The 17,267-nt window shown below is 42.1% G+C and overlaps 1 non-coding gene across 1 annotated transcript; it reads right to left on the bottom strand.

The window, feature by feature from the left end:
* Positions 1-14,373: 14,373 nt before the first annotated feature.
* On the bottom strand, positions 14,374-14,445 carry TRNAP-UGG. Its single transcript has one exon. It is a non-coding gene; the product is annotated as a tRNA-Pro (tRNA).
* Between the last annotated feature and the right edge of the window lie 2,822 nt (positions 14,446-17,267).

The raw sequence follows: 17,267 nt of genomic DNA, 5'->3' as shown, positions 1-17,267 counted from the left end.
GTGTGTGTGTGTGTGTGTGTGTGTGTGTGTGTGTGTGTGTGTGTGTGTGTGTGTGTGTGTGTGTGTGTGTGTGTGTGTGAGAGACAGAGAGAGACAGAGAGAGAGAGAGAGAAAGCGAGCCCTGCATGTGTATGGAAAGACTGTCTGGAGGCTAGAAAGTAGAGTTTGAAGGATAGTATCTGTGTTCAGGCACTGATTGTAGGTGACAGATAGGTTGTAAAGAGAAATGGAGGAATAAGTGATGAAGATGAGAGAAAACAATTGAAGAGGAGGACTCAGATGGAAGGCACATGTAACACAGCAATGAGGGAGGAAGAAACAGTTGTGCACTTAGATACTGAGTGATAGATGTAGCATAAATACAACAGAGCTATTCCAGAAATATTGGAATAGAGGGAAGAGAGAAAAAGATAGTAAAGCCGTACACTGTAGAAAAACAAGTTTGAAGTGAAGGGTGGAGGAAAAAAGGATATAATGAAATATACTAATGACTGAAAGAAACAGTTTAGGAAAGACAAATAATAAAATCAAAAGGTACGTAGTGTTCTAATTACTGAACAATCTGCAGGGATTGTGCCAGAATCTTAATTAAGTCATCCAAAAATTGGGGATGCTGCATATTTCCTCATGCAAGAGAATGCCAAGGGCCAAACTTCACTACACAGTTCCAAAATAACTGTAAATTTGATGTCTGCAAATTAGCAAACTGTAATGATTTTACAGCAATTTACTCCTAATTTCTGTAGTGTAACAGAAATTTTACAGGCAGCTGGGTTCATTCTTGGGTATCTTATGAGGATCTCATGAGTAGTTACAAAGGTTTGCATAAAAGTGCATTTTTAGGACATCAGTGGTTGTAACTTTTGTCCATAAAATTTATTTTCTGCAACTTTTTCCTGCAGTATAATTACAGGGCATATATGAATATTTGCTTATCTAGGCCCCTATCCATCTCCTGTTGACTTCAATGGAGTAATCATTTGCACTCACACTACCTGATTCTGATTACATACAGAAGTAAATACTTGACATGCTTTTTCAAATAAGCAAAATTTTATCTAAAGGTAATTTCATAAAAATGTTTACTATAACATGTGAGAAACTCCAATTTTCCCGCAATTTGTAAAAAGCAGGAATATAATATTGCATATATTTGAATCAAAGTCAATGTCAGGATAATGGAATGTGACCTTTTTGTGTCATATGGCCCAAAAGGATATACATATTTAAATAGACAATAAAATGTTGAGAATCCAACACATATTTTTGCTTGTTTGTTTTTTCACTCATAGCACATTTCCTGAAGAGAAAAGGGATATTGTGGTTGCTGACAGATGTGGAATAAAAAAACAACAACAAAAATCAGCACAGCATTTTACCGGAAGAGGAAGCATGTTAGTTAGATCCAGGTCTCCAGTGTCTGTATAGATTGGGTACTTCAGCAGGGCTTGTTGGCGCTTTTATCTAAAGCTGATTCTAAAAAGACCTGCTGAAGCACCCAATCTATACAAACACTTGCTTAGCCAGGACAAACTAATGTGATGCCTTTTCTGGGCATGTGCTGCACTCAGCGTAGGGGTGCACCAAACTCAAAGTAAAGCACCTGTCCTGTCCCCACCCCCCACCCTGTAAGTAGCCCATATTTATAACACTTGAAATCAAAACAAATACTGAAGATGGCAGGGCAGGGTGGCACCTCACAGACCAGTTCATTAATAAATGAATAATCTTTCATAGGCAACAGCCTACTTTATCAGCTGCTATGACAAAGTAAACTGTTTCCTATGAAATTGTATGCATTCCTGAACGCATTAATCTGTTAAGGTATTATCCTGCCTTTTGTCTGACTTCAGAGTAAAATGGCTTACTCTCTCTAAAACCAGTACTGAATGGGCACATCTACATGAGATGTTTACTGTGCCATTGATTAATTAACTGCACAGTAAATGTCTCTGTCTACATGTGTGCCCCTATTACGGCGTACAAAACAAATACACTCAGCATTTACAAGTACTACCCTGCTGTGGATTATTTTCTTGTGCAGTAATACATGTGCAGAAGCTACCCTGGCTAGCTGGGACACAGGGTGCTTCAGTGAGAGATTAACTGGTAGGATAGTTCTGTGCTGAAACACTCTTGTGCTTCAGCCAGCCCCTCCACAGCACATGGAGCCTGGTGGGAGCAGCCCTGAACTGGCAGGCTGACCCCTTCAGTCACATACCAACCCAGGCTGTTCCAACTAGGCTTCACATGCTGCACACAAATAAACTCTAGAACAATAAGTGGCGTGGCCAAGAACAATAAGGTCCAGAGTCTATTCATGCATATTAATCGCATGTGTAGATATGCCTATGGCAGGGCATTGTTTGTGCCTGCCACCTTAAGGGCCTGAAGACAGCAGCCAGCAGGTACCTGATTAGGGCAGCCATTTTGGATTCAGTGCTGCCTATATAAACAGGGCATTTTTGCTGCTGGAAGGGCAGGCAACAACATTGCTTAGCTGCAGGGCTGCTGGTATCATGCAGAGGTAAGGGAAGAGCTGTAGGGGATGGTCAGGAGGCTCCTGGTCCTGGATACAAGCTAAAACTGCACCCTGCCAGGAGTGGGTGGCCTGGTGGGGCTCTCAGTGGTGCGGGAGCCCCCAGGAAATGGCAGGCCAGTTACCACCCTGGTGAAAGTTGGGTCAGGGCGCCTTAACCACTAGCCCCCACAACTGGGTTGGTTATCCCCTTTATAGGGTCTAGAAGGTGGACCTCAGAGAGAGAGAGAGTCGGGCCATAGACTCCTAACCTGTATTGACATCTCCCGGCTGGTCCAGGCTAGGGCCAGGACTGGAAGAGTCGAACGGCCAGGGGCCCACCGTGAGGAATGCCCAAGAGCTGAGGGCCTGGGGTTCCGACTGGCCTGGAGGTGGGCCAGGGCCAGTAGAGCCAAAGGTCCTGGGGGGACCACACCCATAAGGGGGAAGCAGCTCGGGGAGCTATGTAGCCTGGAATAAAGGCTGAATAGGCTGCCTGAATGGAAGGATCCAGGTGGGGTTCAAATAACAGGATTGTGGGGCCCAGTGTGGGGCCGGTGATATTGATAACATCTGGATGCCATCTGTGAGGCTTGGGCTGTGGTGTAGGGGAGGAATGGAGCCACAGATAGTGCCCCCTGGCATCAGGGCAAGAAATGGGCAACCTCCCACTTAATTAAAATTGATTAATTGATTAACAACAAGGCATGGCAGGTGCGAAGGCAGGCGGTTAGCCCAGAAACAGGTGGGTGGGCCGCAGGAAAATTGGCACCGAGAAAGCCCCATTAAAGTGCCCAATAAGATTTAAATTACAGTTATCATCATAATTAGACATAGCATCTAAGTAGTCCCAATGCCTATAAAAACTTATGTCTAAAGGGCCTTTTTACACATTAATTTTAGGTGTTTTTTAGGTGTTCTTTTAACACATTAATTTTAGAAGTTCTTAACCACACATTAACATGTCAAACTAGTTTTAAGCACCCTGTAGGCATTTTAAAATTATCCATTCCAGACTAGGTTTATTTCTGATCTGTCTTACCAGCTTGTGTTACACTAAGATACTTTAGTGTGTATACCCCACCCACTCCTCTCTCCCACTTGCCTATATTGGGCCCACTTTGCCTCCTTCCACATGGGGAGAAACGAGGGAAGCTCCAGGGGATGGAGGGCAAAAGAGAAGCCCTGAACTGGAGGTGGTGGGGGGGAGTCTTATCTTTCAGTCCTCCAGGCCCCTGCTGACTTGAATGTGGACTGCTTCAAACTCAAGCTAGCACTAACAGGGTGCATATATGTGAGAAATTTACTGGTGATCTACCTAATTAGCCCCACAGTAAACATGTCCACATTTACATGTACACCCCTATTGGAGTGCAGAAAACTAATACACTCCAGGGCAGACTAGTGCTAGTAAATGTTAATACTAGCCTGCTCTGGAGTTTTTTCATAAATAGCAGCACATTTGTAGACACTGCTGGCTACAGAGTGGGTGTTGCCTGCCAGTTAGGGCCATGCTGAAGCCCCCGCACACCCTAGCCCAGGGATAGGCAAAATACAGCCTGCGGGATGGATCCAGCCTGCGAGGCCATTCTATCTGGTCCATGGGACCCCTAAAAAATTTAGAAAAATAATTTTTATCTGCCCATGGTTCCTGTCAAAAATGACAGGACCCAAGGGCAGTAGGACCTAGGGGAAGCCCAGCGGGCTCCCACAACAGTAGGGCCCTCCTGGCCCCATCCCCCCAGGGTTTCTGGCCTGGGAGCATGTGGCTGCCCCATGCTGGAACCTCAGGTAAGTGGCGGGGGGGAACCCCAGGCAGGGAAGGAGCCCAGGGAAAAGCTTAGCATGTGGGGGGGAGCCGCCCCTCACCCACCCTGTGGCCAGAGCCCTGTGTTACAGCCACTTGCAGCCCATGTGGGGCTGCTTGTGCCTGTTCTGGACAGCCCCACATGGGCTGCGAGTGGCTGCAATGGGGGACACCGGCCATGGGGTGGGCAGAGGGCCACTCTTCTCCATGCCAGAAAGGAGCCCGGGGAAAAGCTGAGCACCAGGGGGGAAAAGCAGCCCCTCCCCCACTCTGTGGCCAGCACTCCCTGCTGCAGTCGCTTGTAGCCCACGTGGGGCTGTCTGGAGCAGGCACAGGCAGCCTCAGGTGGGCTATGAGTGGCTGCAGTGCAGGGCACTGGGCACAGGGCAGGGCTTTTCTCTCTCCACACTCAGCACCACCTTGTAACCTGGTCCCACTGCCAGCCTGTGCCCCATGCTGGCTCCGGGCTTGCCCGTCGGGGCTGCGCGTGGCGACAGCAGCTGTGCCTCCCTGCTTGCTGCACTGGGCAGTATTTACCACCGCCACCTGTGGACTGCCCAGCGCATGAGCTCTGGGGGGGTAGCAGCAGCCAACACTGCCTGATGCAGCAAGTGGGGGGGCCACAGCTGCTGTCACTGACAGGCAAGCCTGGAGCCGGTACGGAGCCCAGGCTGGCAGCGGGGCTGGGTTAAAAGCTGGTGTTGAGCGTGGGGAAAAGTGGCCTCTCACTCGCCCTGTGGATGGTGCCCCCGTGCTGGAGTCACTCGCAGCCCACAGGGGGCTGCCTGTGCCTGCTCTAGACAGTCCCATGTGGGCTGCAAGTGCCTGCAGCAGGGAGTGCCAGTCATGGGATGGGTGAGGGGCCACTTTTCCTCGTGCTCAGCACCAGCTTCTTCCCTGCCAGTGAGCAGGGGGTCGGGGCTCTGCAACATGAAGTCTGGTAAGAACAAAATGGGGGAGAAACACCTCCTGTCTTTTGCCCTGGAGAACTGAGGGTAGTCACATACAAAACTAAAGTTCCTGGGTCGTGGGCCCCCTTCACCCAGAGGGGTTTTGATTCTGGGTTTCTAACTTCTTAGCACAGGAAATCTAACCACACAACAAGTCAGCCAATATCCAGTGCTCCTTTTAAAGCTTTCCTTTGAGCAGGTATGAGAGAGAGGAATGTGTGAAATGTGGGCCCAGGAGAAAGGGAGCTATCCAGAGGGTATGTGGCTCACCTTCTATGTCAGAGGTGGCTGATCATCTAGAAGGCAGTGGACCCTAGGTTTTAGCCTGGGGCCTTGTCCCAGGCTACCTCCATGCATTGCCGTATATCCATTTTTTTCCAGGACTACATTAATTGCTTAGCTTCAAAATGAGTTCTAGTAAAGGCTTTGAGGAAAGGCTTTGAGAAGTAGTATGGTGGTTGGAGTATCATATTAAAAAGTAAAAAGAAATCAAGTTTCAAACTCTTCCTGGTGAGGATGGCCTGGAACGTAGGGTTTGTGTATTATGCATATTACAGTACATGCTTATTCTGCACTATCGCATAGTTGTCCACATGCATTCAGGAATAGAATTTCTGCCCATACATAGCCAGGAATAGGATTCCCCTGGGCACATAGGTGAAAAAATATCTCTCAAACAACACAAAAATGTCTATTGAGACAACCAGGAATAATGATAATTTCATAGCACTCTGCATCCGTTATGCTTCCTCAAACTAGCAAGGGTCTCTCTTGACCAGGAAATAGAGCAGGCATAGCAATTGTGGAAGTAGAACATACTGGTTCCTTTCATAGTGGGACTGTGGAAATCTCATAACCACCATTTAGTGTACCTACTGACTGAAAAGGGACAAGATAGTTTGCTTGCTCTTACTGGTAAACTTTCCCTGTAATAGAGAAGTTTCATACTTTTTGTCATTAACAGCTAAGGGCTAGATCCTGTTCCACTTATTAGACGCATAAATGAAATCTTAGTCCACCATGTTTGAGTCCCTGGAAATAAATTAATGCAAAAGGTAGATTTTTCATTGTTTTTTTTACTCAGTTTAAAGCTAACATGATGAACTGCTACAAAGGTAGGCAAGCTAATATTGTTGCGGGGACTTGAGTCCAAAAGGGCCACACTTGTGTGGAATCTGATAAGGCCTTAAGATATTATATCTCAGATATTTTCACCTGAGGTATGAAAAATTCCCCCTAATTATTTCTATAGCTCTTTTAATGTGTGTTTGGAACAAAGCTGAGGCTGGGCTGAAACTCTTGCAATAAGTGTCTTCAAAATGTTGGCAACCACTGGATACTAATAAATGTCTAACAGGGTTTGGTAAACCATACCACTTCCAATGAAATCCTATGAGGTTGCTTATAGTATTAAAGGAAAGCAGTACTGATGATTACATTTATCCCCTGTGGTATCCTACTCCTCTATTTCTCTGACATATCTAAATTTGGTCTTGATTTATCCTTCAGAATATCTGGCTTCAGGGTTCCTAACTAGCAAACAGAAACTAACATGTCTGTGTACTAATCATACTCAGTACAGTTTTAGCACCCAGGAATCGCTCATGTGTTCAAAGCGATTTCTTGCCCTGAAGGGATAATCCCTTTGAATTTATTAATTCAACATATACAGATGATCCTTTTCTGAAAACTGGTTAAAACTTCAAGAGTCCAGACTGTGCATATGGACTGGCAGCTGACACCTGCAAATAAAATTCTTCCCACATGAACCGCTTGTTAAAGTATCATAAGACCACAGTGTGCCAAGTAGACATTCAGGAATTATTTCTTAGACTATTTTCAATTCTTCCTCCCTCCATTTCTGTGGTACTCTCCCTCCCCTTCTCCCCCCACCCCACCCCCATTTTCACAGTATAGCAATGGAAATAAATGCAGATGAGATGACACTCAGTACTTGCCTTAGTATTTGTTTCATGGGCAATTTGATCTGATACAAAACAGTAATCTTAGCTCTTTTATTAGGGCTCTAATTGTGTAAATACTTCTGTCTGCTTTGGGGTAGCTGATGAGGTTTCACATGTTAATCCTACCCGTATAACATTTCAGTAACTTGCGCAGCTCTAGTTTTGCTGTGGATTGTTGTTTAGTGCTGCTTCATATTCATTATTCTGCATGCTATCCACCTCATCATTTGTTTCAAAAAGTATTTCCATGTTGAACTACTATGTTTGTTGCAATTTATTGCTGTCTTCCTTTTACCTATACCCTTGTCAGTGATTCTATGACTCAGTATAGTCTGACATACCTTTAATGAACCCCAATAAATTTCATATTGTTAAGGACTCTTTTTCAATTCCTAGACTGCTCCAGTCATACTCTTGGTGGAGCTTTTGTTTTATTTATTGGATTTTGCTTTACAATGGTATGCACAGCTACTTTTATCTGTATTTTAACCACATATAAGGCATTGTCAGCAGAGGAAAAAAATGATCTAATAAATCTTATTGTTTCTCAAAGAGCAGAAATGTGTCGTACACAATGTCATAAATATAAAACCATTTGTTTCCACAGCTAAAAATGTATTTTTACAGTTATGTCAATGTTGGATTGTGGCTATCACTTCCACTTCTAATAACTGAAAGGCAAAAGTTTCAAACAATAAAAATCAGACTAGTGAAATGCAGTAATGGAAAAAGGCTACCCACTCAAAGGAGACTTAGGTGTTGCAACACTTAACTGCCTACTATAATGCACGATATTCAGGTTAGGAGCCTAGGGAGAAGGGGAGTTTATGTACAGGGCATGTCTAGTGTAATACATCTCCTGTCATACCCTGAGCATGGGAAAAGTTATAGATCTAGGAATGAGTTCCACAAAACCTAGCACACTGAACAGGCACAAGCTTGAGCTAGCTAATTGGAAATGTTGCATTAAATCCTGTTTCTCTCCACAATGTAGGTACCCTGTTTTGAATTGGAAGAGGCTTCTCCTTCCATTCAGGATTCACAGCTCTGAATATGTCAGTGATTAAAGTACTTGTTCAAGGGTGTAAGGAGCCATAGTTCAATACACTTCCCTGTCTATGCGGGATTTGAGGCCACATTTTCTGTCTGCTAGGCAGGTACCCTAGCCACCTAGGCATATGGTATTCCAGGGGGAAGGTTATTCTAAGCCCCTCCTGTTAAACCTATTATACTTTCCATTAACCAATTAAACAGTTATTTGGCCAGAAAGAGACCTGAGAAAGTGTAAATGTATAGCTTAGTGATTAGAGCACTCCAGTAGGAACAAGGAGACTTGCATTGTAATACCTGCTCCAGTGTATACTGCAGCATTTTATAGTAAGCCCTTACTATAAACAGGGTTTGACAAGAGATGAATTACACTAGACATGCCCTGCACATAAACGCTTCCTTTAAAGCATCAACTACTTGCCACTATCAGTGACAGGATACCGGGCCAGATGGACCATTGGTCTGACGGGTATAACACTTCTTTTTTGTACTGGAACAGACTAGAATCCAGATGTGCCCCTGCCTAGATGAGTATCCTAACTAGGTTATAGGGTCAGCTCCACTTTCTCTTGTTCTCTCTCTCTCTCACACACACTGGTGCAGCAAGCATTCATGCAGAAGTAGAACAGTTTCAAATGGCACGGTACAGTATAATTTAGCATGATGGTTTGATTATTCACCTGGGAAGTGGATGTTGTGATGTCCTATAAGGCAGAAATGGAAATAAAGAACAGGACCAAGAGCAAAATAGGTTTAAGAAGTATCAGAGGGATACAATAAGTAAGGCAAGCAACAAACTATGTACAGTATAGCAGACCATTTCATAAGCCTCTTTCTACTTTTGGAGATGAAGTGAATAATGGACAAGGGTCATCCTTTCCTAATATTATAGCTATCAATTAAGAAAATATATTATCAATATTTACATGCTATTTAGATACAATTATCTCTTGGTTTGGTTTTGACTTTCATAAACCGTAAAAAAAAGAAACAATCCAAAAAAACCAGAAATAGATAGGAATTTGCTGAAGCATGATTATTAGCTGGCAAAAAAACCTCCATAAGTACTCATTTCTAATTTTTGCTCCATGAACTGTGGAAAGCACAGCAAACTCAAGCCTAAGTAGTTTAAGGTAGTGCATTAAATTCAGATTTTTTTTAAAATGCATTGTTTTAGGGGAATAAGTCTACAAGAAGGGAAGTATTTATTATTAAAGGGATACTGGTTTTCTCTGATTAAAAAAAATCTCCAATTTTTTAAAAAAAAGTAACACCAAAACCATGTTTTCCCATGATTAAATGAAACACCACTAATACACACACACACACACACACACACACACACACGTGATATATGTACATATATATTTCAGAAATTGGGGATTTTCTTTTATCAAAGAGAACCAGGATCCCTGTTTATAAAGAAGCAGATGTCAACAAGAGATGCATGATTATAATATTTTAAAAAAGCATAACTTGAAGAAAGAGGTGAGCTCAGAACGTGAAAAAGAAAAACCTAAAATGCTAGACGACAGTGAAGGCCAACCTTTTTGGCAGGCACGCCACAAATTACACCATCCGCAAGTGCCCCTCTGATCCACTTCCCCTGCTCAGTTGGCCACTCTGAGTTTTGTTCCCTACCCTGAGGTTTGCCTAATCTGTTGCTTTGCTTTCAGCTTCCTGCTCTGTCTCCTGCATAATCTGCTGTTCTGTTTTTCCTCCCTATCCTATCTGCCAACAAGTTTCCTTTCCCCTCCTCAATCTGCTGGATGTTACACACACAGGTTGTGCATGTCACTTGTGGCATGTGTGACTCAGGCTGGCCACTCCTGCTGCAATGGATAATTCATGGAAGTATGCTTTCCTGAGTCCAACGATCTAATCACCTTAAGCTATAAGAATGTACACACAAAACAAATACAATTAAAAGGGACCTGCCTTTTCAATTGAAGGGTAAAGAAGTTATCATGACCTTTCTGAGCATATATCAGCAAACCTATTCTATGCTTCCAAGAAGCAGAAATTCCTGATGCTTCCCTTTTAAAGGGATTATTTTCCCACCAGAAATGAGAAAGGGGGGGGGGGGGATTAGCATACAATAAACAGCCTACCAGGTCCTTAAAGGCAGCCAGGATATGAAGCTTTGCAATGTTGTCACCAAATAAAAAAGAGCAAAAAGTTCTGGAGATATATCAAAAGAAATCCACTGGCAGAGTGAAAAATATAGATATGAAGGCAGTTCCAACAGACATGATCAATAGCACCTGCTCTCCCTAATTTCTCACAGAGCTTCTTCATCTATTTTTCTTCCTTTTAAGAGTTTTTTCTAAACACTAAAAAGTAGGTGAAATTGCATTAGGGAAGAAATGCTGACCACACAAGTGTAATCTGGAGATAGGGCTTTTTTCCTAAACTTTTTGTATTTACTCTGTGTACATATTTCACTACAGGCTCGCAAACACCGCAGGCACGATACTGCAAAGTTCTGCTCCTTGTGCTTTCATTCTCACCACTGAAAAAATAGGTAATATATAGTGCTATTAGTCTCATTTGATAGTGTTTTCTGTCTACTTCCCACTGACATAAATGACTAAAAAAGGTGCAGGGCAATAGAGAATTAGACTGGGTAATCAAGGGGTTAGTTGCAAAGCTGATTCAGGCCCTCTATATGCCCCTCCTCCCCTACACCCCCATCTGCAACTAGACATGTATTTTATATGAATAATTTGTTCCAGTTGAAGAAAAATACAAAAACATAAACTCCTAGAGTTCTCAGACATGCAAGACTAGTACTGCAACTAAGGGGAGTGATCAGGTTGACAACTCAGTTGCAAAAAGAGATAGATAGATAGATAGATAGATCGATAGATAGATAGATAGATAGTGGTGTTTCATTTTCATCATGGAAAAATGTGGAGTATGGGTTACTTTTTTTTAAACCAAAAATTGGGAGGGGGCATGGGAAGCCCCAAGCAGCAGCCCCTTTCCAGGCTGGAACTCTGGCAGCCTGCAGGGAAAAAGCCATGGTTTCCAAATTTTTTCTCCTTTAAAGGAGAATCCATTTTTAAAGTTTGCTGATCCATTTTTTAAATTTGTTTGTGACCTTTTCACATATTCTCATGACCCACTTTTGGGTTGCAACCCATGGGTTCAGAAACACTGCAACAGACAATATCTTCAGCAACCCTTTCTGAAATGTTGAAGTCATTCCTACAGCTAATGTTGTGAACCTTGAGCTCACAAATGTATTACACTCACTGAGGCACAGAAGCCAAACATCATTCTACCAGCTGGCTCCAATATTTTTAGGCTACATTCTGTGGTTGAAATATTCAACTTTCTTAATGGCTCATATTGTGATAGCTGCAATTGAATCTGGGAGCTGTTGTTCCATGCCTGCACTTGCTAATACCTTATCTGCAGCTGTTGGAAAAACACCATGATTATATTATTGATCAGCACTACTATAGAGGATACATCACGTGGCCTCCAATAACACTGCCCCAGCATTCCTACAGAATCAAGCAATGCTGCTGGCTGCCATAGGTCCTGAAGAGGAGAAAAACGGAGCTCAGATTTGTCCCTGCTTGCCCCTAGTTTAAAGGGTTTATACAGGCAAGTAAATTGGAACCATGTGTTTCTCCAAAATCTTTTTGGGTGTAAATAGTTTGGCAAATGAAGTGGATCAGTTGTACCAGGATGTGTCCCCACAGAGCTGATCTATTTCATTGGGTGAGACACATGTTGCCCATTGTCCTGCCTATTGATTATGCAGGACAGCAGATGTGATCCTCACTTACAAAGACACCCTGCAGAATCTCCAAGGTGTATCTCTGTAAGCGGAGAACCCCAGCTTTCCCTGCTTGCACAGACACTTCCCAGAGATTCCTGGGGACTCATCTCTGTAAATGGGGAAAGTCAGGCAAGAGCTCTTGAGGCTTGAGTGGACTGACCTTGCATGGGAATTCCTGAGGTACCTAGGACCAGGTTCGTCTTTCCTCCCCGCACCAAGGTCTGGGATTACCAGCCTGGGGCCCAGGCTGCCTGTGCTCTCCTGCCATAAACCAAATAGATTTCCATGACCACAAAACAGAACAAATTATGTTGGCACTATGTTCCTACCTTCTGCTGAGTCCATAAACAAAGGCATGTGTGGCACAACAAAGGACATGGGCATCTATTTGCTTTCACACTGAACTGCCATAAAAATTGCTATGGTGGCACAATGGTGGCATGTGTTTCCAGCTCTAGAATTGCTAGGGGTAACTGTCATGGAGCATTACCACTTGAAGAACCAACAATTACCTATTCTTCAACCAGCTATGCAACCTGATAGAGGGGAAATCTACCACTGATTGATGCAGAAACATTAGAGGCAGTACCCTTTCAGCCGCACATCACTATAACCCCTTGTTTCCCTCTGTCATTAAATTATTCTTTATTTCTTAAATGAATTATCAAAACAAGTGAAGCTTTAAATGCACTTTTAGCTACTGCTTTATTGATTCAGCTTTCAGTTTTGCCTTGAACAAACAAATGCTAAAAGAGTGTCTCCAGTCTTTCAAAATTGTTTACTGCACATATTCATTTTTAGCTTTATATTTTTAGGACATGACTCATTAATTTACACAGCATTTTACTGTTGATACACAATATAACACATCCTAATGATGTCTTTTAAATATTTACTGGGTTTACCTCAAAAGCCATATTTACTTTAATTAAGCTTTTTAATATATGTATGGTGATAACAGTCAGAAAAATAACAGTAATTACATCAATAGTCTGGGCAGAAAGGAGATGTATATGAATTTTTGCTTGAGGAACTGGGTTGCTGGAACATCTCTGTTCATTCATTCTTCCTGAGCTTTAGCGTTACGAGATGATAAATGCAGAGGTTAAGGACTTTGTCTTCTGAATATTGACATGTTCTTGATAACATGCAATTAGGTGTGCCATAAAGTGTAAGGAAGTTATAGTTTTATGAGTGTCTGCTTCAAAGCCCTAAATGCAAAACTATGAAATTTGGAGTATTTAAAACCCAGATGTGGATCCATACCTAGTGAAAAAGCCACTATCCTAAAATTCAGTAAGAGGCTTAGGGAACTGAAGTTATTTAGTCTGCAGTAGAGAAGACTGAGGGGGGATTGAACAGGAGCTTCAACTACCTGAAAGGTGGTTTGAAATAAGATGAAGCTAGACTTTTCTCAGTGGTGGCAGATAACAGAACAAAGAGCAAAGGTCTTAAGTTGTAGCAAGAGAAGTTTAAGTTAGATATTAGGAAAAACTTTCTGATGAGGAGGGTAGTAAAACACTGGAACAAGTTACCCGGAGAGGTTGAATCTCCATCTTTGAAGACTTTTAAGACATGGCTGGACAAAGCCTTGGCTGGGATGATCTAGTTGGGGATGGTCCTGCTTTGAGGAGAGAGTTGGACTAGATGAGCTCCTGAGGTCCCTTCCCACTCTAATTTTCTATGATTCTATTTTTATTGCCTCCAACCATTTTAGGATTGCTTTTTTGAAACATCTTCCTTCCACTTTGCCCTGCTCTCTGTATGTCAAATCCAAAAGAAAAAAAAATAGATAATTTGGTGTATGCTTAAAGAACACTGAGTACCATTCTAAAAGTAGTTGCATTACATTTTTGCATGTTTGATGTGTATGGAGTAGGAACAAATGAATATGGAGCTTTTTGTAGTAAAACTCCCTAACAGAGTCAGGTAGTATAGACATGTTCCAAGTATCTGTAACAAAATATCAGTGTCATTCTATTAAGAACATACCTCATATTGAAAAATGTTAGGATCACAGCCTCCTCATATCATGCTATCTGTCAGGGCCTTATAATTTTGATGAATGTTTCTGAGGAGGTTGATAGTTGGTTCTGAAAATAATACAGCTAATTACATGAACTTTGTGTTTGAATGTCATGGTTTCCAAATCATTCAGTTGGAAATCTTGCAATAAGAACAGGCTGAGAGCTTATAGATTCATAGATTCATAGATTAAGGGTCGGAAGGGACCTAGTAGATCTTCTAGCCTGACCCCCCGCCAGGGCGGGAGAACAACAAAAAACCCCAAAGGGCTCGTCCGGGAGTTGAACCCAGGACCTCTCGGACCCAAACCAAGAATCATACCCCTAGACCAACGAGCCAACTTCTGATTATACAATAGCAAACTTCTTTTTTTCACATTTTTTCAGTACCATTGATTCTGGTCTCAGCTAGTCTATGTAAATACAGAGACATATGATTTTAATGAAATAAATTAACCCATTAAAAAGAAAAAAACTTGCAAAATGATCAGTTTAGGATTCTTTGCAAATGGACATAATTTTTGATTGATTCTTTTTTTTTTCTACCATCTGTTTATTTATTTAGACTTATATGCCACCCTATCCAAAAGGCTCAGAGCAAATTACAAAAAAACAAACAACCCACGGACAGGATTCGTCAAACAATACTCTAAATCCCAAGAAGTCATTCGCTCCCCCCAACCCAAACCCCAACTCACATAAATCCTTCCACCAATGCCAAGTGTGCCTCCCAAACACCACTCACACCCAGGTACAAGAAACTGCATCCCATCCCCACCCACATTGCCTGCTCATACATTCCTACCATCCCACCTCAACTCCAGTGGAAATCCCCCCACCTGCTGCCACCATCTCCTCCAAACACACATCACTTCTTCTAAAAGGGGCTATGGATATCAACCCTCTCTCCCTAAAATCCCCACCACTATCTAGCTGATTCACTTCCCAGCAACAAGTACAATACAAGTTCCAAAACCCTAACAAAAAAGGAAAAGAAAAAGACTTTCAGTCACTACTAAAGGAAACTGTCTGGTGGTGCCTATCTAGGTAGGTCGGCCAGCTTTGTAATGCCCACAGGCTGGCTGGATCCTTCTCCTCCCTTTGACTTACTGAGATGCTGCCTGGGCTTGTCCCCAGCCCTCTCCAGTGAGGAGGGGGTTAGGGGGAGTGACGGAAGGAAGTCATCATGGCTGCAATTCTTCAGCCCCCAAAGTCATGGAAATTATATCTTGAATTACAATATTGGCAATTCCAAGTGTTTCAAATCAATCAGTTAGCCCCCAACAAAAAAGAAGTGTCATAAAAATGTAATACCATAGACATATTTCATTGTTGAAGTAAACTGGACGTGTACTAGAAAGGTCCCTTAAAATTAGGTAAAAAGCCTTTACCTCACTGTCAGGTTGATGGGAGACAAACTATTTTCCCAGCTTTCTTAAGGTGCAAAAGCTAGCCATAGTATTAGTGGCATCTAGTAGTCCTCAGCATTTTATGTAACTGCTTAATCCATATAGCTATGGATATACTTGTCCTATGCCAAACTCTTGTCCATGAAGTCAGTCATTATTATATTCTCTCTGACCAGATCTACATTTCTGTAATGTTCCTAAGGTTATAGAAAAGATAGTAAACTATATTTTGAAGGGAGATAAAATCATACCTCACCCAGAATGTCCATATTTGATGTGAAAAGGTTTTTAAAAATATTTTTGTTTGACATTTAAATCAATTATTGAGGGGCAGAGAAATTCCCCTGGAATTATAAAAGCTCCTTTTGCATATCCTTGGATACCTTAATTACATCCAATGATCACTGAGACTCCAGAGTTGGGCCTCTCAGCACCCAGTGTCAGAACTGGGGGAACACAAGTTACCAGGGCCAACTGGTGTTATCTGCATGGTTTATGCCTGCAGAAACTGTTTTCCAGAAGCAAAAATAAAGCAGCAGAATGAAAAGCAAGCTCGCAGTGAGATTTCTACTGCCCCCTTTAAAGTTCCTTTTGCAGCTCTTCTGCAGCCAAGAAAACAGCTCCTGACTGGATCAGGCCTTGGGGTGGCACCTGACTATTTGAGAAATAGAGATGGTCTCCTGACTATTTTCCATGGAGCTCTGTCTATGTCAGGCATGTGGATGGCATTCTGGCAATATCAGAGATGAGAAAGGATACAAATCAGAGAGTAGCAGTGTTAGAGTGCTGGCTATTTCATAAATAAGGATGAAGCTATGGATATGGCAGATACGAGAACAGGGCTTTATCTAAGGTAATGGTTGCTATGGAGCCTTTAGTATGTCAGACATAAGCAGGGATCCTGACTTTCTCTGATTTAAAAAAATTGCCAGTTTTTGGTTAAAAAAAAGTAAACCCAAATCCATATTTTTCCATGAGTTAAATGAAATACTGCTAATATACATACACATACATACATATATAGCTACATATCTATATCTATATATACTTACATATATACATAAATACATAAAGAGAGAGAGAAAGTTGTGAGTCATTTAAATCACAGAAAAATGTGGATTTGGGTTACTTTTTTTAACTGAAAATTGGGGATTTCTTTAAATCGGAGAAAACCAGGATCCCTGGTCATAAGTCAAAATGAGATAAGCCCATTAAGTGGTTCATAGCGTAAATTTTAACAGAATCATTACAGTTTTGCTACATGGATGACATATTTTTGGAACTGTAGAATATTTCATCCTACAGTTAATAGACTGGGAGATCCTATGTTTGGTGGCCTAGTCAAACCTCATCAGGTAACATCAGAGCCAAGGAACTCTTCAGAGAAGTTCTAAGGTAGGGGAACCTGTCAGGTCATCAACTTCAAAAATAGGAGAAATGTTGCTGATCGTTTTTGGCTTGCTTGCCTCTAATACCTATTGCCATGGCTGTTGGTTGCAGACTTTTTGCATTAAATTCTATGGCCTGGCCACTGAAGAGGAGGACTGCAGCAATCTGCCATACCTAAGCTCCAACAGCAGTAAGCAAATAATGTCCAGCCAATCAGCAGATCAACTGGCATTAAACTTTGGAATGATTTGCTAATCTTTTCAACTTAAAATGGAATGATATAAAAAGAGTCTTGCCAGTCATCCTGCACATATTTAGTCTTTTGGCTTTGTTTCTCTAGGGTTTTATTATTATTATTATTAT

Source organism: Gavialis gangeticus, unplaced genomic scaffold, assembly GCF_001723915.1.
Source record: "Gavialis gangeticus isolate Ggan-Ray unplaced genomic scaffold, GavGan_comp1, whole genome shotgun sequence".
In the NCBI taxonomy this organism is placed as follows: Eukaryota; Metazoa; Chordata; order Crocodylia; family Gavialidae; genus Gavialis; species Gavialis gangeticus.
This window is presented reverse-complemented; position numbering and strand designations above follow the sequence as displayed.